This window comes from Malaclemys terrapin, chromosome 5 (genome assembly GCF_027887155.1).
Source record: "Malaclemys terrapin pileata isolate rMalTer1 chromosome 5, rMalTer1.hap1, whole genome shotgun sequence".
Classification (NCBI taxonomy): Eukaryota; Metazoa; Chordata; order Testudines; family Emydidae; genus Malaclemys; species Malaclemys terrapin.
This window is the reverse complement of record NC_071509.1, coordinates 128,977,881-128,999,872: the sequence shown is the minus strand read 5'-3', so window position 1 is coordinate 128,999,872 and position 21,992 is coordinate 128,977,881.

The window sequence follows — 21,992 nt, the reverse complement described above, 5'->3', positions numbered from 1 at the left end:
AATAAATTTGTTAGTCTCTAAGGTGCCACAAGTACTCCTGTTCTCATTTGACTTCAACCATTCTACTCCCACCAATCATAATGAATCACAGCCTGAAACTTGACATTCCAAATGCAGTGCAAAACGCGCCCTCAGAATCTTCATGGAGATCCAGACACCATCGGAAAAGGCCACAATCAACATCAACGGACTTTGCTGTGATTCAAAAAAGGTGGCAAGTAGAACATAGTGAGCCAAACTGGAATTTAGCCACTACTCCAGGCAGACTCTGAAGGCTGCATCTTACTTTAGGCCAGGGCTGAAAGGGCCAGTGCCATGAGAGCCATTCCTCAACCTCATCCCCTCCCTCCCAGCCATGTTTGGCGGCACACTAAGGGAGAAGACCCTACATTCAATTTGCGAGGGCTGTGTAAGAGGAAGGGGACACTCCTTTGATAGGAGGACCAGGCACAATCTAGCTCACAGAATGTACAGATACTCCCCAAGCTTCAGTTCACACTTGCATCTGAAGAAGTGAGGTTCTTACCCACGAAAGCTTATGCTCCCAATACTTCTGTTAGTCTTAAAGGTGCCACAGGACCCTCTGTTGCTTTTTACAGATTCAGACTAACACGGCTACCCCCCTGATATAAGCTCCAGTTGTTACTGTTCTTCATTTTCACTCAATATTTACCCAGCTCTGTTAGCAATGTCAGCAAAAATACACCGGGGCAAACTTATGCCCTCTGTTTCATCTATTCTAATCTACTGGCAGGAATGGAACCGTCCACAAGAATAAAAAGGCAGAATTCAGCCCATGGTTTTTATCTTGATGGGTCTAATAGAACCTATGTAGAATTACATTTTTAAATCAGAACTCTTAAGGAAAACTTGAACATACAGAAAAATACCAGAAAGCTCTTTTCCAACAGAGTAATTACACAATGAACTGAAGTTGTTTTATTTAATCCTGAGTGTTTCAATGGAATCATTTTGTGCATATGCGAAGGTGGTTTTCAATCAAAGGCAAAGGTGTATCATCCTGGGGTTAAAAGACAAATTCTGTAAGGGGCTCACTTTAGCAGGACACGTTCCCTGTTCTCCTGGCTATTGCTACCTAAGTATTCTAATAACTCAAGTAAACGGCCGGGACAAACAACGCAGCTACAAATGTGTCTGGAGATTCTGCATCTGCCTTCCTTAATCAGCTTCCTTTCCTGAATATGAATTGGAATAATGAGTCAATTAATGTTCTCAAATGCCAATGAGATGCAAAAGAGATTGGTGGTGGAGGTGGTAGCGGTGTGATTCGGGAGCTATTCCAACGCTTGGATTTTAACAAGCATCACACACTGAGCGCACAACTGATTATTTATCACATACAAACGTGACTGGCTGGCACCTCTCTGTGCTCACCCCACCCAGCTCAGCCAGGGAAAAGATCTCCTTTTTAAGTCAGGCTGTAAAACCTTAATTGTACAGGGCAGCATGAGAACTGTTCTCCTAACTCCCCAGGATCCTATAGGCAGCCAGGTAGTTTCTTACAAAAAAATGAAACAATCTTACTACTCAGGAAAACTGCCTTGGTTTGTAGCAATCCCAGATTTATGGGAATATTTTGAAAACATTTGTTCTGAACTCAATTCTCAGGGACACAAATTCCTTTGTTCCTTCTTTCATTTGAGACCAGTGCAGTACACCATTTCAGGAGCTGTGTTTTAACCTAATACATATAACAGATTTATATAGAGATTGGGATTATCTTTCAGAATTTGGGGCCAAATCCTTGGTCCTTCTTAACTCTCCTCTGCAAAGCTTGAATAGCTCAAAGGTAAATTGCCATTGTTTTAAGGCAGCAGGTGTGGATTCCCTTATTGGTGGGTTGTTCCCAACTGGCAAAAGGCTAGTATAGACCCTCCTTGACCCCTCCCCTAACATAGAGAGCATTCTGAGTGGACTGAAGGACAGGGAGAAGGCCCACACAGACTGTTTCTGAAAATTCCTCCCATAAAGAACAAGCGGGGTGCTCAAGAAAAGTGGTCAGCTCCCAGTTTTGCCAAGGATAACCGAGATTCTCTCAGCAAAATACCCAAATTCATTTCCCAAGGGCCTTAGCATCTCTATCTCTTTATTTAAACAGTTTTATCAGATGTCATTCAATCAAAAAGTCCAGTCTCTTTTTATAAGTCTAAAAATCCCAGTTTCTTTGTCTCCAGAAAACAGACCTGTAGAGGTGAACTCTTCCTTGAAACTATCTAGCAGAAAGAGACTGAAGTAATATTCACTCTCATTAGAAGATGACACTGAAAGAAAATAAGAATCAGTCTTTTTTGCACAGCTAAATTACATGTCTCTGTCATTATTTTTGCAGCATTCACATGTATCTGATTATGATGAAATGCTAGAGTGGCTTGACCTTTAGTTCATTAAATGTCCTCGAATCCAACAATGACAAACGTTTCAGTGAGCTGCACGCCTCCTACCCCCGGCACCAAATAGAAAGAGACACGTTTATGGAAGTTCTGTGATCACTCACCCCCAATTCCAGTAATGATAGAGGGCCCAATCCTCACCTGGCACAAGTGAGGGGGCTTAGCTGTATTGACCTCAATGGCATTTCACCCATTTACATCAGCTGAGGATTTGGGCCTTGAAGATGTTAAAAGTAGATGTTTATCTTGAGCATGAAGTTGATCTAGTAGCACAACTAAGACATGTCTGCATAGTTGGATGTTGTGTTAAATGTCTCAAAGATTCTCAGAGGATCAGTGTGATGGGGCGTCTGCCCCACACTAGCCTATAAAGGGTTAATAGAACCCTAAGGAGGCTGTGCAACAGGCAGCCAGTTGGAGAGGACTCTAAGGAGGCTGTGCAGGAGACAGCCTATTGGAGAGGGGCTGGGAGGAGCAGCCAATCAGCTCCAGGCAGACCCATATAAGAAGAGTTGCAGGGCAGAGCAGGGCAATCTCTCCCTGGAGCTTGAGGAGGGAGGAGGACTGGCTGCCTTGCAGGCAAAAAGCAGCTAGCAACATGGACAGAGCCATGGTAGGCAGGATCAGGGGAGCGAGAACAAGCTCCCAGTTGACTGCTGGCATGCTGAAGCCCTGAGACAAGGGCAGAGAAGGTGCTGGGGCTACAGGGAAGTGGCCTAGGGTAGTAGACTGCGGGGTTGGAGGGGATGCAGCACGTGGCTGCTATCTACAGAGTCCCTGGGTCAGGACACAGGGTAGTGGGCAAGCCTGGGTTCCCTCCTTTCCCCCAATTGCCACTGAGGAAGTGGCTGGACAGTGGACTGCTGTTCCCCTGGAAGGAGGGAGAACTGAGTGTGACACAGCTGGAGGGCTGTGTCCTGAAGAGGACACTGCAGTCCTTGGGGTGACACGGGTCCAGGAGTGGAGGTGATGGCGGGTAAGACACCACCAGAAGAGGGTGCACTGGTTAGCAGAGCTTATCCCCGGGATGTCCAGTAGGAGGCGCTTCAGTGGTGCATCACACCCTGTCACAGGCAGGGAGACATTATGGGCAATCGTTTCACAGTTCCATGTGGTTGTGATGACGCTAGCAACAGCTGAAATACCAAGGAATTTCCAGCTGTGCCTTTTGCATCTCATCAGAGTACAATATGATGTATTGCATCAACAGGGAGAGTCAGGCAGCATAAGAAGGAAATATACAAGTTCTAGTACAGGACTGAACGGCCAGCAGTCATTCACATAAGCTACACTAGAAAGCTTCATCGGAGGTTTTGCAAAAGCCATCCCCATGCCGTGGTCCATGTATAGTACACACAACTACAGTTAGCCAATCTCTGCTGGATCCTCCCAGGAAGCAGCTCTCATTTTGCTTCTTTTATTTACATTTTCTCTTTATACCAAAGAATGGCCCATGCAAGCACCAGCTCTTTGTTCGGGGGGAGGCAGGGGGGAAAATCTCAATAGCAATGGCTGACTAAAGTCTTATGCTAGCGTAATTGAATAATCTAGGCACTCCAATAATTAAAACCAACACTCCCGGCATACAAGTAAATAGCTCCTCCATTGCCCCCACTGGAGCAGTTCCAGATATTCCTGTGTCTCAACTTTAAATGTGCTCCCGCAAAATGTCTTTTACTACTCCAAGTGGTACATTTAGAGACATAAAAGATGTCAGAAAGTTCCCTTTTGTACTGCTTCAACCCTGTGTTTTAATTGGAGCTTCTAATTTTCTTCTCTCTCCAAAATAGAGAGCTAGCCCAAAGTTTATAGTGTAATTTTTTTGAAAGGGGAGAAATCCCGACACCCTTACTCATACTGAGTAACACCTTACTCTGCAAGTAGCCCATTGACATCAGTGAGAGTTCATGAGGTAAGGCGGCCCTCACTGGACTAGGCTGAGTTTCTGAGCCTATAAGGGGCAGCTCTGGCGCAGGAGCAGACCAGAGAATGAACTGTGACCCTCAACAGGCCCAGTTTCTCCTCCGCTCCTCCCTTGCTCTAGTCTGGGGATGTAAATTACTTGACCCCTTTCTGTGGAGCTGCTTGTCCTGCATCTGTGGTGGGAGAAGGGGTGGAATCCTCCAACTCCCCACCTCCTCCCCACGTTCAAAGGGAGGAATACTGGGTGAGTAGCTCCTAGTCTCCCATGCCCCAAAGCCGGAGTCACAATTTGGGGTGATGAGAGGGTCTGGGGGATTAAGGGCTGAGACAATCTAACCTGGTGTAAGTAACGGTATCACAATCTTGCAAATTGCTCTAAATTGAGCTGTTAGCAGAGTAAAGTTCTATTCAAGCCAGGGCTGTAGGCACAGCATGAAACCAGGCCTCCTATGGACCCACCCCTATAAACTTACCCTTACACTTCCAGAGAGGGAGGGACCCCATTATCCCCACTAGGAGCTGCTGTAGGACATACCCTTTCACCCCTGGAAAGGCAGGAGTAACCGTACTTAGCCATGCAGTCAGGATGTGTCTGTTCAGGGCCTGCTGCACACTTTTCCTGACACACACAATCCTCTGCTGGTAAGGCCAAAGCAATGGGTCTTGCAGTGAATATCCTACTGAGATGCATGAGACAAGTCACCCCTCTCAGAGATACAGTTTCAAGCTCCCAACAGTCACTGCATTGGTTACAGTTGCATCATGTTTTCAAGCATTTCTTTGCAGCCATGTGGGCTAGAAACCTACTCTTTTTTTTTAAATGACAGCTGGGAATCTGATATAATCACACCTCTGGAAGCTGGGGGCAAAGATAGACATCTATAGTGCCTATGCCTTAACCCAGCCAGTGACTCACTGAATAAGCACATCAGAATCTGGCCCCTAAGGAGCTAAGGTTTGCAAGTGAAAAAAAAAATCATTGTTGTTTACCATTATTGTCTTCTTTGATACCATTAAATAGGAGTCTTCATCTAGTACAGTAGTTGTATCCCATTTTCATATTGGCATTTCCCCAAGTTTCACCATCTGATCTGTTTTCTGCTGTTGCCCTTTTGTCCTTTGTCAGGGCAGGTGGTGGATGAGAAGACTGACCGGCTGGTTAGAGTGGAACTGACTAGTGGTTGTCTCTGGGGCAACTGTACACCTGTTTTCACAAAAGACATCTGCATCTTCTGCAGTCCAACAGGTAACAATTCAGCTGTCAGTTACTTGCTGAAGTTCTTATTTCACAGTCTTTTTTACCAGTGATCAGGGAGCTTCCAAGGGTTCAGAGATTCATTTCAATTCTGATAAGTACCCCGAAGTTTGAACCAGATTCACCAGTATGCTCCAACTGCTTTGTGCTGTGCTGGTGACACAAAGGTGTAGTAAATTCAGTTTAACTAGCCATATAAGCCAACGTTACTGGTTACTCTGGGCCATTGGATCCATGAAATTGGATCGAAAAATCTTACTCTTTTATACATTCTTCTGCAAGTTGGGCCAGCAAAATTGGACTGTCTGCTGGTAATGAGGGCCTGATCCCAAACCTATTTAAATCAGTTTTTCCATTGACATCAATGGCAGGTCTTTAAAGCTGCTAAAATAACGCAACATTTACCTTGTGCTTCTCATGTTTATCTCATAAGGCTTTGCACTTCCGGTCCTGTCAAACACCAGGAAGTTCAGAGACATGTAAAATGGCAGAAATAAAATACCCCAACATCGTCAAACTTAACAACATCCCCACCAGACACTCCTTCTACCTGCCCCCCAGCCCCAAACAAACAAAAACAGGTTTAAGTTCACTTTGAATTCTAGCTAAAGGTTCAGGTTATTTCTTATTGTATCCCACCTAGGTTGGATAGCGCAAAAGAATTCTACCAGTTTGCTTCCACTAAGTACCCCTTTTATACTTGTTCTGTTATTTAATTAAGGTTATTTGATATTATAGTAGCATCTAGAGATTTGATATAATAGCACGCAAAATTGCAGACTTTGCAAGTACATTAGTAAGACACAGTCCCTGCCCCCAAAGAATTTTACAGTCTAAATAGAACAAACAAATGGTAGGAGAAAGGAAGGATTTTATAGATGGGGAACTGAGGCACAAGGGGATTAAGGCAGCTTTGCCATTTATTTAAATGGCACCACATCACCCCGAGTGCATGCTACAGACGAATAATTACACTCAGAAATTGTTCAGAAAATAAGGGTGACATTTTCAAAAGTGTCTGTCTATGTAACTTAGAAACTTAAGTTCACTGAAAGTCAAAGGGACTTAGATGCATAAGTCAGTAGGATCTTTTTGCCCTGTGTGTTCATGGAAAAGGAAGAAGAGGCTAAGTTAGTCCAGTGGTTTTGTTATAAACTATTTACTCCATTCTAATGGCAACCTATTTGCCCATCCCTAGCTTTTGCATTGAATAGTGGAATGACCGCAATCAGAATAAACCCTGCATATTTACAAGTGCAGGGATTCAAATCAGCCTAGTTCTGTTAACAGAATATAGAAACAGCCCAATGACGTAGGTGCATTTAAGATCAATTGTCAGATCAGCAGCCTCGGCTGCATTTGGAGTAATAACTTTTCTGCTGTCAACAGAATCAGACTAGATGACCTCCTGAGGTCCCTTCCAATCCTGATATTCTGTGATTCTATATTATCCTGGCAAGATTATTGTGTTAGTTTGAGAAATTGGCTTAAATGGGAAGAGAGATCTGTCCAGTGTTAAAATGGCACCTAGATATCATCTTGATAGGCATATTAGAACACATATGATAAATGACTAGACAAATACAATAGAATGAGAGTGAGAGATATATGGGGACATTTTCAAGAGTGCAAGGGATTTAAGAGCATAATTCCCCATTGACTTTCATTGGTCTTCAATCTTAAGTTTCTGAGTACCTTTCCCAGACCTGAAGAAGAGCTCTGTTAGCTTGAAAGCTTGTCTCTTTCACCAACACAAGTTGGTCCAATAAAAGAGATTCCCTCACCCACCTTGACGCCCTTAAATCCCTTAGGCACTTTTGAAAATTTCCCCCTAGATAGATAGAGGTTTCTAGTTTCTCTGAGAATTACATCGAGGCTGAATTTTTTTTTCATTTTTATCACAGGAATCTTTTTTAAGATTGAAGAAAATGAATGTGTTCAGCTGGTACTGAGATGTTTGAGTGTGAAGAGAGACAGGTGTCTTCAGCTGTTATCAATATTCTCTGTGTGTGCGTGCACGCTATAACTGTGACAACTCGGAGTTTGGGGAATGCACGCTCTGCCAAATTTGACAATACTGTTTGGGAACTGACACAGGAGTAAATATTGTAAAATACTGCAGCATACGGGCAGATAGGCAGGATATCGTTTTCCTGACTGATCTGAGTATGCAGAGACCCAACCATAGTCCCATTAGACTGGTCATGCCCAGCTCACGGCTCTTTGGGGTCCCACAAGTGGCTGCTCTTTTGAGTCCACCGGTATGATTGCAGCCTCGCACATGCTCCCTGCTCTAGTCCATGTCTACATAAAACAGTGAGTTATGCAGGTAATGCCAGACTCATGCTGAGAAAACAGTAAGCCCTAATCTTGCCAGCTTCGTGGGATTACATTACATTTAGGCATGGGGGTCCACATGCCTGGATCAATTTGCAGCCTTTACTTCACATCACACCATCATGTTTTCTCTGTTTATATTTTCTGTAGTATCCACAACACCTCCCCTTCATCTCTCTGTGTCTTTTGACTGTATGGCCCTCCAGGTAGGGATTGTCTCTCTTTGTTGTGTTTTTTAAAGTACCCAGCACAATGGGGCTCTCTGACGGGGTGTATCGGTCCTGCACTGGTGCAGCAGGGGTTAATCCTTCTCTCTGGGCTGAGGAGGCCCCGCCCCCTTGGGTCTGCTGGGCATGTTCCAGATGGAGACAGGATATAAAAGGCAGCAGAGCAGCTCAGTCTGGCTGACTGCTGGTGAGGAAGGAGGTGCGCTGCTGATTCCTGGGAGAGGACCACCTGCTCTCCAGGATGTGGACGGATGAAGATGGACACTGACACACAGGCTCAGGATGCTGCAGAGAGGGGAGAGACCTTGGAGATCTGGAGACAGCAAACTGCAGAGAATTGGGTAGGAAGTGACCCAGGGAAACGTTGCAGGGAAGCAGTTGTAGAACCATAGACAGGCTTGGCGTGTTTTGGTAGGAGTCCCGCCGAGCGGGTAGTGGGCCACCCCGCCACCAACAGGGCCCTGGGTTAGGACCTGGTAGAGAGGGTGGGATAGGGGGACCCAAGCCTGGAGTGGTGGCCCAGCTCACAAGTACTACTGACTCTGGCTGCTAGGTCGCACTGCCCTGGTAATAAGGTTACCAGGCATCTGGTTTTTTACTGTGTTTTCCCCAAGGATTTCTCTAACGTATGTTCAAGAAACAACCATAAATGTGATAAATCAAGTCAACTTCGATACAGTGTTAAAGAGTGTGACCTCAAACACATTCTCTTGCTCTTTAAAGTCAGATCACTCTACCAACAGCCATAACCCTAGTGAGTAAATAGCGCCCTTCATCATCCTCTGTGCCATCTGTTACTGTTGGATCCTTGTAATTAAAAGTAGAGCCAATGGTGGATCATTTAAAAAGATTTATTTGTACTATAATTAGTTGTTATAGAACATTTTTTTTTGGTGGGATAGGGGGTCAGTTTAGGCAGAGTTCTGAAAATTTGAACCTGAATGTTTTAAAAGTTACTATTTTGGAGGGAAATGTCTACAAAATTATCCAGCTGCGGTGTTTTAACAGAAGAACAGAGGAGAACATTTGTGAAAGTTCAAACTGCGGGATGGAAACTTCAAAGTATATATAATTTTCTACTAATTTCTAAGCATCATGAAATGAAAAATAGATTCTGGGTGTATCTAAAATGGAAGTTATTAACTGAAGAGCTGGCCTTGCATTTCGATCTAGAAATTCCAAAAACATGCACATTTCACCATGCATTTATAGGGAATGTATTATTGGTCCTGTGAAATACTTTGGAAGATGGGAGAAGTTGGGAAATGCAGATGTGGGGGAAGAAGAAGAAAGTTGGGTGGAAGGCATTATGATACCTACAGTTGCCCCACCACTACTTTTGGACATCAGCCACCATTGTTGCCAGGGAATTTATATTGATATTCAACCTTAATTTTCCCTTTAGCAATTTCTATTACTTCCAGTTATACCTCAGTGTATGACAGTAAATTCCCCTCTGTCCTTTGTGTTTACACCCTTCAACTGTGTCTAGCCTCTTATCATGTTGTCCCCCTTTAGTCATCATGAAACCGAACAATGTATTTAGGTCTTAAGTCAATTCCCCTCCAGCCCTCCAGGTTAATTTCTGAATGCCTATCACTTTAACAGCCTCTTTCTGATAATGGGGTGCCCAGCATTGAGTTCAATATTCCAGGTGTAGTCCCACATTCCTTCCTAGTCCCATGACACGACAACTCTTTGTATGCCGCCCAGAAATGAGTTGGCCTTTTTTGCATCCATACTACTGTGAACAGACACCGAAAATAAATGGGGAGAAAAATGTGTGAAATATTTTGCACCAGCTTCACCCATCCCTAATCATGCACATTTCTTTACAGTTTTTTGAACAGTTTTCAATGGACATGAAAATGAGAGCTGAGGGCAGGACGACAATTCCGTTTCATGGCTACCTGTGAGGTTTCAAAATTTGTCTTCATTCCTCATCAGAAGAAAACCAAAACCTTTGCAACGTTACATGAAAACAGAATTGCACATGTTCTCCACAGCCTGGCAGCTAGGGTTCTGGCATGTGGGTGACCCAGGTTCAAGTGTCTGATCAGAGCAAAGTCTTTCATCCCAGATCACTCTGAATCAGGCAGAGAAGGAACTTGAATCCAGGTGGCCCACATCCCAGGCCAGTGCCCCGGCTTCTCTCTCTCTTTCTGAGACCAGAACAACAACAACAAAAAAACTTTCTGGCAAACTCTGAATCAAAACTGAAATGCCTCCGCAAAACATTTCTGCTTCAATGTGCTTCAATGAAACAGCATGATTTTGACAAAATGTACGGTTCTGACCAGTTTTAGTGAAAACCCTCTTATCTGGCCTTGCCCTCACAAACACTGCAGGACTCTAAATGCACAGTTCATACAATGGGGCTTCTATAGGGTGGGAGGGAAGGGAGGTGATACCACTTTGCTCACTCTTTCCTTTCCTAATATACTTAAGGTGATTTGAAAGGTTCCCATTCATTTAATCCCTTCCAGAGCAAATCTTAGAGGATGTGATTTGTTCTGTTATTATTGTAAACTTAATGACAAAATTATTTTCAACCTTAGATAGCACAGCATAAATTGTTTAATAAATGTGACACACACACAAGTGCTGGTAAGAGACTGATCATTATTGTTTGACCCTTTCATCATATTTGAAACCTCAGTCCTTACACAGGGGGTGGTAAAGGAAACTGCTACAACCAGACAGACAAATAGGCATCCACACAGCTTGCATTTCAGCTTTGTCTCACTTGTTTACCATACTCCTGAGGGCATTCTGCACCAAAAAAATTAAAAATTCTGCACACAGTATTTTAAATTTCTGCAAATTTTATTTGTCAAATTAATGTGATGGTTCCAGCATAGCATTGGGGAGCACAGGCCACTGGCTACACAGAGGTGGGAGATGTCTGTGCAGTTCCCCCCAGGACATGGACTCAGTGGTGAGGCTGCACCCAACCCTGATACAGTGCAATAACCGGGCCTGCCTCAGAAACACCGAGGGTCCTGCCCCTCCATGCCAGGTGCACCAGGGGTAGGCAGGCAGGCTCAGCCAGGCAGGATCCAAGTGTGGAGGGGTTTAGTGTGTGGGGATCCAGATATGGGTTGAGAGGGGTCTGTGTGGAGCAATCTGGGTGCAGGCAGCTCAGTGGGGGGTCTGGGTGTAGGGGGGATCTGGATCCACAGGGGCTTGTTGGGGGGAGGGGATTCTGGGTGCAATGGTCATGGGACTCTGCAGGAGGGTCCAGCTGAAGGTGATTGGGGCTCAGCAGGGGGGTCTATGTATGGGGGGATAGAGTTCAGCAGGGGGGTCTGGGTGGGGGGGTCCAGATGCCCAGGGAGTGGGGCTCCATGGGGTGGGGATCCAGTTGCAGCTGGTTGGGGCTCAGTGGGGTGGGGATCCAGGTGGCTCAGTGGGATAGTTCAGGTACAGGGGAAGTGGGGTTCATTGGGGGGGGTTCTGAGTGCGCGAGGGTCTCGGTATGAGGGGGTCTGGATGCACGGAGGTTGGGTGGATGGTGAAGCAGCTCCCTTTACAGGGATCCCTCCCCCTGAAGCTGAGAAGTGATGAGTGCAGGAAGCAGAGGGTTTGTTTGGAGAGCTTCCTGCAGTTGGGGGAAGAAATCTGGGGATGGGTCTGACCCGGCTCCGGATGCTGTGCAGGGGAAGAGGAAGTCCCATCCTCTCCAGCCAAGCTGGGACTAGCAGCTGAGCCCGTCACAGGGTAGGAGCCACCAGCTGGTTCTTCCCCAGTCCTACCCCCTACCACACAGTGATTTACCTCTCTGCTGGCTGCCCTGGGCACCTGAAACATACTTCTGGGGAGGGTTGCTTGACCGCTTATGTGGTTTCCATTTGCTTCCCTGTCAGAAAGTCATTTTTCTGCAGTGAAGCATAGAAATCTGCGGGGGACATAAATTCTGCGCATGCGCAGTGGCACAGAATTCCTCCAGGAGTATTAGCAGGAACCACAGCCTGCCGGGAACTCCATATAGCACAGAGCCATCTAGTGGCTGAATAGTATACTGCGGACCCTGACCAGAGTTAGCATTACAAAGGTTAGTACCCTGCATCATATGATGTGAGTTAGTATCCATGGACTATTAGGTGATGTTACAAATTCAATTACTATTTATTAGCATCACTCTAATTTTCATTTAAAACAGAAACATTTTTTACCTATTTTTACTCACCTGAGATAGATCATGAAGTCCATACTTACCTTTTATTCATGCAAAATACTACTGACCTCAATGAGTGTCTTCCTTGAGATCAGACTAAATAAAGGAATTCAGGATTTGACCCCTACTGTTGTTTTTAAAACAATTGCTTTTGCAGAGATGTTTCTTCCCAGCCTCCTCTTTGGAAAATAACAAAATATACATGGGACACATTATCTCTGTCTACCAGGAGGCACTGCCTAATTATGATGGGAAATATAACATTATCTTTTAACTTAACATTTATTAAGCTATTTGCTTTAGAAATGGTGGTGGTCTGATGGGTTTTCAGACAGTAAACTGTACTGCCTGAAACTGCATACAATTTAGGAACTGCCAAATCCAATTCTGAAGCTGAGGAGGCGCATTGTGATGTTTTGGCACTGCTTAAATATTCACTCATTTGCCTGCCCCGTCTGTGGGAAATATGCTAATAGCTTATTGCTGTAGCCTTTGAACTTTCAGGGCAGGTGAGGACCAGAACGCCACAGCAGTGATGCCAGTGGTCTTGATTATAGTTGATAGATGCAAATTGTTTCGGCTTCAATATTTTTGTTTGATCTGCAATGTATTACTATTTTTTTTTTGAAGGATACAATAGAATGAACTCCTGCTTCAAAAGCTCATCAAAACGGGAGTAGTGAGGTGGGATAATGTCATCATCAGCACCGCCAGGAGTGAGCGTGGAGTGTAGGCTTTGTATTACAAACATGGAGTCAAATGACAGAGACCATACTTATCAGATTTACAGTCCAACTGCTAGGCCAAAGCTCTTCAGATACACCTTAGATAAACAGGCAAGCCTCGGGATGCTTATCCAGGCCTTCCTAGAGTAGAATGGGAACATGAGTCACCTGAACTACAACTCCTAGGAAATGCTACAGCATTTCCAAGTTGAAATTTTATGGGTTTCAGCCAAAATTTGGTGGGTTTTGGCCATAATTTGTTGATCTGCAAATTTCCCCCGAAAAACTGAAATTTTATGTGGAAAAAACTCTTTTTCAACTAGTTCTGCTAACAAGCGGAGGCTGTTACTGGAATAGGTAAGAAGCAAGTTCCAAAAAAAAAAAAAAGGATCTAGTGGAGAAGATCTGACAACCGCCCTTTCTCTTATACCATGGGGGCTTCAGCTCAGATACCTCTGTTAAATGCAGGTCTGGCAGTATGTCACGGGGACCTAGGTGGTCATTACATAGGTATTGTGATGGGGCAAGGCCAGATGGCTACAGTAAAGTAGTGAGGAACAGGTATGTTAGCCCCAGGCTAAACAAATCCCTGGTACCATGGTAACCAAATGGCAGTTGCTCCAGGTTAATCAAGACACCTGGGGCCAATGAAGATCCTTCTAGAAGGCAGGAGAGACAGCTAGATTAATTGGGACACCTGAAGCCAATTAAGGACTGGCTGGAACTAGTTAAAAGCCTCCCAGCTAGTCAGTGTGGTGTGGGTGTCAGGAGCGAGCTGTGCTGTTGGAGGAATGAAGTAGTATGAATCCATATCAGGTAATTGTGAAGAAGATATTGAGTGGGGGCTGCTGTGGGAAAGTAGCCCAGGGAATTGTATGTGCCCTATTTCCAAAAGTCAGCTTTCATAGCTGGTAAGTTTAGGGTCCCTGGGCTGGAGCCTGGAGTAGAGGGTTGGCCTGGGCTCCCCCCTCCTCTCCCTGATTAATCACTGATACTGGGAGACAACAGAGACTGTGTGAGGGAGGGTTGTTTCTCCTCACCTCCCTTGCTGGCTTATGATGAAAATGGCTCAGTAGACTGTGACCCTGAGAGAGAAGGGCTATGTGGAGGGTCACAGTGAGCCTCTGAGGCTAGCAAAAATCCATCAGGAAACGCAGGACCCATGGAGTCAAGGACAGAACTTTGTTACAGTATGTACTATAGATGTAGATACTTTGGGAGGTGTGGGGGAGAGAGGTAATATTCCTGAGCCATAGAATCCCAGAAAAGTAAATGTTTTTTTCACTAGGGAAGCTAGAGATATGTTGTGCTCAATAGGATGTAATGAAGTTGGAAGCTATTCACTTTCTTCTGCAAAATGTCTTGCCTTTTCATTTTCTTTTATGTCGATAATTCACTGGTCCTCATCCCATAACAGTTCCTAATTAGCTCCTAATTTAAAATTGAAATGAGGCAGGAGAAACCAAGGGAAGCAGATGAATGTCACTCGCCTCTAGCACAATCTAGGGGTTTCTCCACTAAAAAGATAAATAGGGGAGTCTGATCTAGCTCTCATCAAAGTTGGAGTCTTTCCACTGACTTCCAGGGGAGCCGGCTCAGGCCATGAATCTGGATGTAGGACACCCTTCCTCTCTTCGTTCCACTTTGCCTTTGTATTCTCATTTCCTGCCTTCATCAGGTTATTCAGCCCCTCCCTGTCTCTCCTTCTTTCTCAGCTGCTGAGTAGCTTTTCTAGAGGGAGCACTCTCAATGGCAGTAGCAGGAGGTGTTGTCTCTGGTAGGATGGATTTTCTGTCTTTTTTTTTTCCCCCTTGTGTCTCCATCTGTGATACAGGGAAGGGTAAGATGTATTCTGTTCCATTGACCTTTCACATCAGGCGTTCCTTCTGAGTTAGCCTTTGTGCAAAGTGGAAGTTAAGAAATCTCTTTTGTGCTAAATCCAGTGAATACTGTAGCTAGGTAAATTTCTGTATAACAACTTCAATATGCCCTTTCTGGGATCAATGGCGAACGTTGTCCTAGAACCACAGAATGCTGGTACCTTTTAATAAGAGCTGGTGTCCTTATGGTAGGATGGGATGAGGACGCTCTGTCTCCATGTCATCTTATGGAACACACAGTACAGAAGGGAACTACCTTGGAGGGGGAAATGCAGGAGCAGTTTATGCTCTTCTTATTAATTATTTAGCCCTGTTGGTCTGTGCATCCGTTACTGACACTTTGCATTGTCAATACCAGCCTGTAACACCGGGTTGCATATGACAAGGTAATTTTTCTGCAGCTACAAGTCCTGTCAGTGAAAGGATCAAATTCTCCTGAGGAGAAAGGGGTGCACTTTAAACCTGTCAGATGCAATCAAACTAAGCTTGCTTAGATCATACAGATTTTTTCCTTTAAAATAAAGTGTGAAGATGAACTTTTTTGGGGAAAAGAAGAGAAACACTTTCTGCTGAGCTTTTTCCCCTCTCACTCTTTAAAAAGATGGTGAAGGGAAGTGCACAAAAAAAATTGCTTGGTTGAGCTAAAGCTAACTACCAAAAGTTTGTATGTGTGTTAGCAACTGCCTCTGGAATTCTGCACCAAGGAGGAGCGATTCTAGGGCAGATTTTGGTATCATGGCATTGATATCATGTAGCTGCATTAAAATATTTTGTACTCTTTTACTACCACAATATCTAAGTAGGTGCACAATTCTAAAGGTCAACATTTATTATGGTCATCACACCAAGCTCTTATATAACATTCTTCATCAGTAGACATCAAAGAGGGGTACTGTTATCTTCCCTTTTACAGATGGGGAAACTGAGGCACAGAGCAGTGATGTGACTTTCCCAAAGTCCCCCAGCAGGCCAGGGGCAGAGCCAGGACTAGGACCCAGGTTTCCTGAGTCACAATGCAATGCTGTAGGCATTAGGGCACCCATGAAAATGTTCTTTCGTCTTCTGTGTATAATCACAAAGGGCTAGATTGGGGTGACTACCCAACACAACTCTGCATAAGAGGCAGCATGAACACTGCCCCACCCTACTGGGAACTCTGGGCAGCATTGTGACTTTGACGTGTGGGGAGGTGCGACTTTCTTCCACATTCACATCAGGCCAACTTTGTTGCCTGGGGAATAGGAGGTGGAGCCATGACTTAGTTACTCCTCAGTCTCTGTTCGGGAGCATGCTGACCTGGGCAGTCTGAATGCAGCCAGGTAAGGGGTAGTTTTACTCCCCCACACTGTCCTGGGTGGATTGCCTAGAGACAATCTAGCGCTAAAGAGTTTCATTTTGGGGGCGGGGGAGCTGTGCTCCCGTATGTTCCCTATCCGTTTGTGTCCTGCGCCAGAGACTTGAGATTTAAAAGGGACTGGCAGCGTAATGTTATCCAAGAGGTTAAATATGGCATGTCCCACTGAGCGAGTCACAGAATCTGAGCCAGGGGCTGTCCAGGCAGACAAGCTGACACAAGGAGAGGCTCTGTGGTGGAGTCTATCGGAAGTTGGACCAATCAGGGTCCCCAAGTGGAAGATGATTAGATACCTGCTAAGCTAGATGGGCATACAGTCTGTTCATTGTTTTCCGATCTGTTTTCTCTTAAGTGCTTTTGTCCTAAATAAATGATACGTTGCTTTGAGAAGGCTGCCTGGTCACTAGTTACACTGTCATTGTGCCCAGAGGGAACAGAACTGCAGATATTGAATGTAAGTCAGACCTGCTGAACTAATCACAGTTGATACAGAGGGGCTGTAACCCAGGGCCCACTCTAAGAGTGGGAGAATCCCAAAAAAAGGTGATACCATTTGGCCTCAGACCTAGGGGGAGTGCAGTGAAAGAGACCAGGAGGGCTCAAGTTGCAGTGGGGGAGGTTTAAGTTGGATATTAGGAAAAACTTTTTCACTAGGGGGGTGGTGAAGCCTGGCTGGGATGATTTAGTTGGGGATTGGTCCTGCTCTGAGCAAGGCATTGAACTAGATGACCTCCTGAGGTCCCTTCCAACCCTGATATTCTATGATCAGCAGTGCTGTTAGCCCCGTAACTGTGACAGTAGTTACACAGAATACAGTATCTACAAGGCAGAAAATAAGTTTCCATCTCCCTTTTCCCCTCTGCCTAGCTCATCGTCTTCACCAAGACAATATCCCTGCCATTACTATAGAGGAGAATTAATTTTAGAGATGTGTGGCAAGCCAGTTTCCATTGTAAGCAGACTATCTGCAGCTATGATTGAAATACCTTTTTGTGTGTATGTAAATAATTCATCTGCCCCACTTCCAAAATCAGATATTCGCTACTGAGATGTTCGAAGACAAAAGCAGACACAGTGACCTTTGAGACCAAGCATGACTCAGGGTGACGCTGTTTGACACAATGCGCCATAATACAATGCAGATTTGCCCACCACATACAACAAATCAAACTTGGCTTTGCTGTCCCCGGTATTTGCCAACTGACAGATACTTTGATTGTCCTCTCAGTTGCTCGGGTTCATTTGCAGTACTTTGAGATGTGCCAGACTCTGAGCTCTTTTGTGCCACCTTTCCATGCTAGTGTTTGCATAAGGCACAACCACCATCCAAAGGAGTTGGAGACAGAAACAATGGCTGCAACCACTTGAAGGGGAAAGCGTCATGGTGATATCACTCAGCAAGCTGCCTCAGCACTATAGAGTAGTACCACCTGCAGCATCAGCATAACGCTGTGTCACCACCATCCTTAGTGACAAGATGGACTGTCATCAATTAATTTACCTGATGATCCGATCTGCCCACTGTTCAGCTCCTTCCACCTTTCAAGTGTATTCTTAATAGTCAGCTTTCAAGTAGCACATTTTATAAATCAAACTGCCGGCAGCTCCCCTTCACACTGACCAAAATAATGGACCTAACTTGCCTTTTCCTGCATCTGTCATCGGTCTGCCTAGGAAATCAGAAGTTAATAATTTTCTTTGCCTCCCTGACAGAATGAAGAGTAGAATCATCAGCATCTCGTTCCATAAAAGACTCCAAAACTCTGATTGGTGGTGATCCTTGTCTTTTTCCCATTGCATTTTATAAATTAGCATAGAACAGTAAATTGAATTCTCCTTCCTGTCCATGGGTTTTTGGGCTTGGCATTCCTTATACCGTCAAAGCTGATAATTAACAATTTGAGATGGAAAGAAGCTACAAGGCACATCTAGCTCTATCCCCTGTCAGAGAGAAAGATATTTGAAGACTGCATTATGTAGAACAGCTTGGAACTCCTTAACATAATGCACAAAAAAGTTTCTAAGAAATATTGCTAGACCACATTCTAGGGTGTTATTTAGGGCTACAACTCACTGTACAGTAGCATATGTTCATGTATTAAGAGTTGAACTAAAATATTTGGTGTGGGATTTTTCCAGCCCTTAAGTGACTTGGGAGAACTGAAAGTCAACAGGACCTGTACTGCTAATTCACTTAAGGGCTTTAGAAAATCCCACTCCCAGAGCAAAAAATGTCAAACCTGGCTGCCTAAAATTCATATTTAGGCATCTAAACGAGTGGCATGATTTTCAGACACTCTGAGCTACTGTGGCCTACGCTGACTCAAACTGAATTTAGGTGCCTGAGAGGGATCTTAATTGTTTAGGATCCTTTGGATTTCCTGGCAAAACAAGACTTGCACCTTCATTGGAGACAGGCTATCTGGTCCTTAAAGTCAATAAATCCTCCCATTGTCTTTCAAGGGTATGCTGGGATGTTTCTTATCTAGGAGCCATTATCTTCTCCTTGGCACAGCCCCGTTGAATTCAAGCATTATGGGTGTATAATAAACATTTCCTTACCCCAATATAAGTTACATGATCTATCTCACTAACTACGTTACATATCCGTATTCTTAGATTATTACATAGCAGCTCCAAGTCTGTCACAAATACTACATTTAAAAGCAATGTTCTGGAGAGCCACCACCAATGTTGACACAGAGGTCAAATTACATGGAATTAGCTAGCAAATACACAGCATTTCTTATTTTCTTCTTATTACTCCTCATTGAGCATCTCACTGCTATTACGAGGGAGGGAAAGAGAGCATTAGAGCACAGAAAGCATGTAGAATACTAATGCTGAATTCTAGGACAGCACATCTTTTATTATAGTAACTCACAGCCACTCAACTCCCTGGAGTTCTGCTGTCTGCTGTGATACGGGGATGCCTCCGGGGTCTGAGTTCAAGTCCAAAGCCCCCATCCTTCAAAGATGTATGCATGTGCTTAACTTTATGCATTGTGCATAGTCCCATTGACTTCAAGAAATTAATTGGGCAGGAAATGATTTCACATTCAGAACTTTTGAAATGCGTTGCTAATTATAGGCTAAATTTAGCCCTCAGATACCCATTCACTATCTCAGTGACTTCAGTAGGGGGTGAACATAGACTCCCACAGTATATATCTCTTGGCATTTTTGTTTATCATGAGCATGATTCACCCAGGTCCGTTGAAGTCAATGGAAAGACATCCATTGACTACAGTGGGCTTTGGCTTAGTCCCCCAGTGCTTCATGCTCCCCATCATGCTAGCTTTTCCTTTATAAAGGGTCTTTCAGTTGGATTCTTGAATATTTCTACACATGCCACATAAAAGATTTTTAAGTGCAGAAGGCCCAGTGGAGTGCGGGTTGGGTGCGGGATGGACACAGCACTCTGAGAACAGCTTCGTGGATCCTGGTGTATTTTTGCTCATGCCTGCAGTAGTGTTTACTTTACAGCACCGGAGTATTTATTGGTGCCAGCACACTGTTTGCTGCCACAAGTGTGCATATACCAAGGAACCCTGCCCTCTATCAGTTCCCACAGTCTGGGCTTGGAAACGTAATGAGCTCCCAATTTCTTCCCAGCCTCTAGCTGAAACTTGGCTGTTCTGGTGAGGAGCCAGGACACAGCCAGGAGAGAGGAGAATGTGAGCCAGAGAGTGGACGAGCCAGCAGGTGCCAGAGCCAGCGATTAGGAAAGGCAAGCTGGGAATGCTAGCAGCCAGGAGAGCTGGCGATGCCAGGAGACAAAATTACTATTCTTATTATATCCAAAGGATAGTCATTCTTTATTTTGCATCAAAAGCTTCCCTTAAAGTTCTCATTAGTCTTGTTAGTGGCATGTCAGTTTTTCCAGCTTAATCAGTGCTTCCAACTGAAATGAGTGCAAAATTGTGCCTTGCATTTAAAACCAGGGAATGCAATGTCAGGCCAGATTCTCTGGCCCAGACAAATTGTGTTTGCAGCAGGACAGGGGCTCAAGAAGCTAGTTGGTCTTATACAACCTTTGCAAGCCGTAGATCTTGCCCTGGCATACATTTGAGTAGCCTAATAGGCATCCTGCTGCCCTCAGCCCCCAGAGGCCGTCCTGCCAGTCAGACTGATCCCTGACAGCAGTGGTTCCACTGTTATATATTCTTGGGCCAAGGGTTGGGAGGGGAATGGCAAAAGAGCCTCTACAGCAGCCTGAAACCTCTAAGCAATTCCTCGTATGCTAGGTAGACAGATAAGCTGGTATTCTGACTATTTTGTACTGCTGGAATGAACAAAACAGCTCGATGGAAGACCAGAATCTAGCCCACTGTGTCCTGTATCCTTACAGAAGTTGCTGGGGATGCATGATTTGAGATGAGGGATATGGTTTGGTGGGATGAGAAGTACAAGAACAAGGTGAAGAAGGCCAAGTGCAGCTGTTCAGATAGTTCTATGTTGTTGGAGAAAAACAGAGTTCTCACTCTCAGGTTGGGTGCAGCAAGTTCTTTCCCACTCCCCTTCACATCCCCGTCCATTCTTTCTCTACTTCCACAGTGTCCAGGATGTATATATGCCAAGGTGCACGGGGGTTGTGTAAGGACCTAGAACTTCAAACAAAACTTTAACTTTGGAAAATGTTAAAGGTTCAACAATATTTTTGCCTTCAAGATATCAAAGAAATTAAAAGTTAAGGATGCCTCAGGTAGTGATTGAACACAGGGCTGTCTGAAAGTTTGCATAAAATTGAGAACATGGGCAAAATCGGCGTGGATTCTGGATCTACCACTCACTGTGCCAAGCCCAAACCAGGCTTGCAGAATGGTCCCATCACTGACTGCCTTTACTTAACTCCACTCCTGTGTCCCTTGCAAGCAATCCTCATCATCTCTTGCCCCCACCAGTACACGAGCTCCCCCATTTGTAGCTTAGATCTCTAAAGGGAAGGACCCATACCATCTTCCTGGGGACTGGCAGGGCCCTCCCTCGGTTTTCTAGGTGTGCCAACTGGCTGCTTTGCCTTCAGTATGGTCTTTTGGCACCTGGCACAGGCCTGTGTCCATAATCTACACAAGGTCTTTGAGGATGGAGGCTAGAGTACCTTGTCCTCTCACGTCTCCCAGTAGGGCAGCAAGAGCAGAGAAATGCTCTTTTCCCCACTGCCAAGTGCTGGTGCTATTGAGTTGGTGACAGAGATGTCCTATCATCTTCAGGGATTCCCTACCAACCCCCAGGAACTCTCAGCACAGTAGGGAACAGAAACATCATCTGTAGGATCTGATCACATGGAACCCAGGGGCATCTCTGGTGACAATACTAGGAATTATGGGCTTACTGCAGAAGAAGTAACTCCCCTGTCCATTTCTGTATGGCCTTGAACTGTAGGGAGTAGGTGAATCCTGCCGCCTGTCATCCAAAAACCATGATGGCAGTAGTGGCCATCCCATACCCCAGAAGTCCTAGTGGAGTTAGAAGTCCTCTTCGAACAGGGTCCTTGTCAAAGGCCCTCTGTCCCAGAGTGAGTTTCACCCTACACAGTAGTGAAAATACAAACCAGATGTGGTGTTTTAATGCACAGTTCACTCCCATTCTTTTCTTAAATGAAAACCCTATCTGCCTTGCTTGCACGGAACCATTTTCTTTCCAACACTCACTCCATTGGGGAGCCACAGTTCCTGGTTTTGCTTTTTTTCCCCCCCTTTC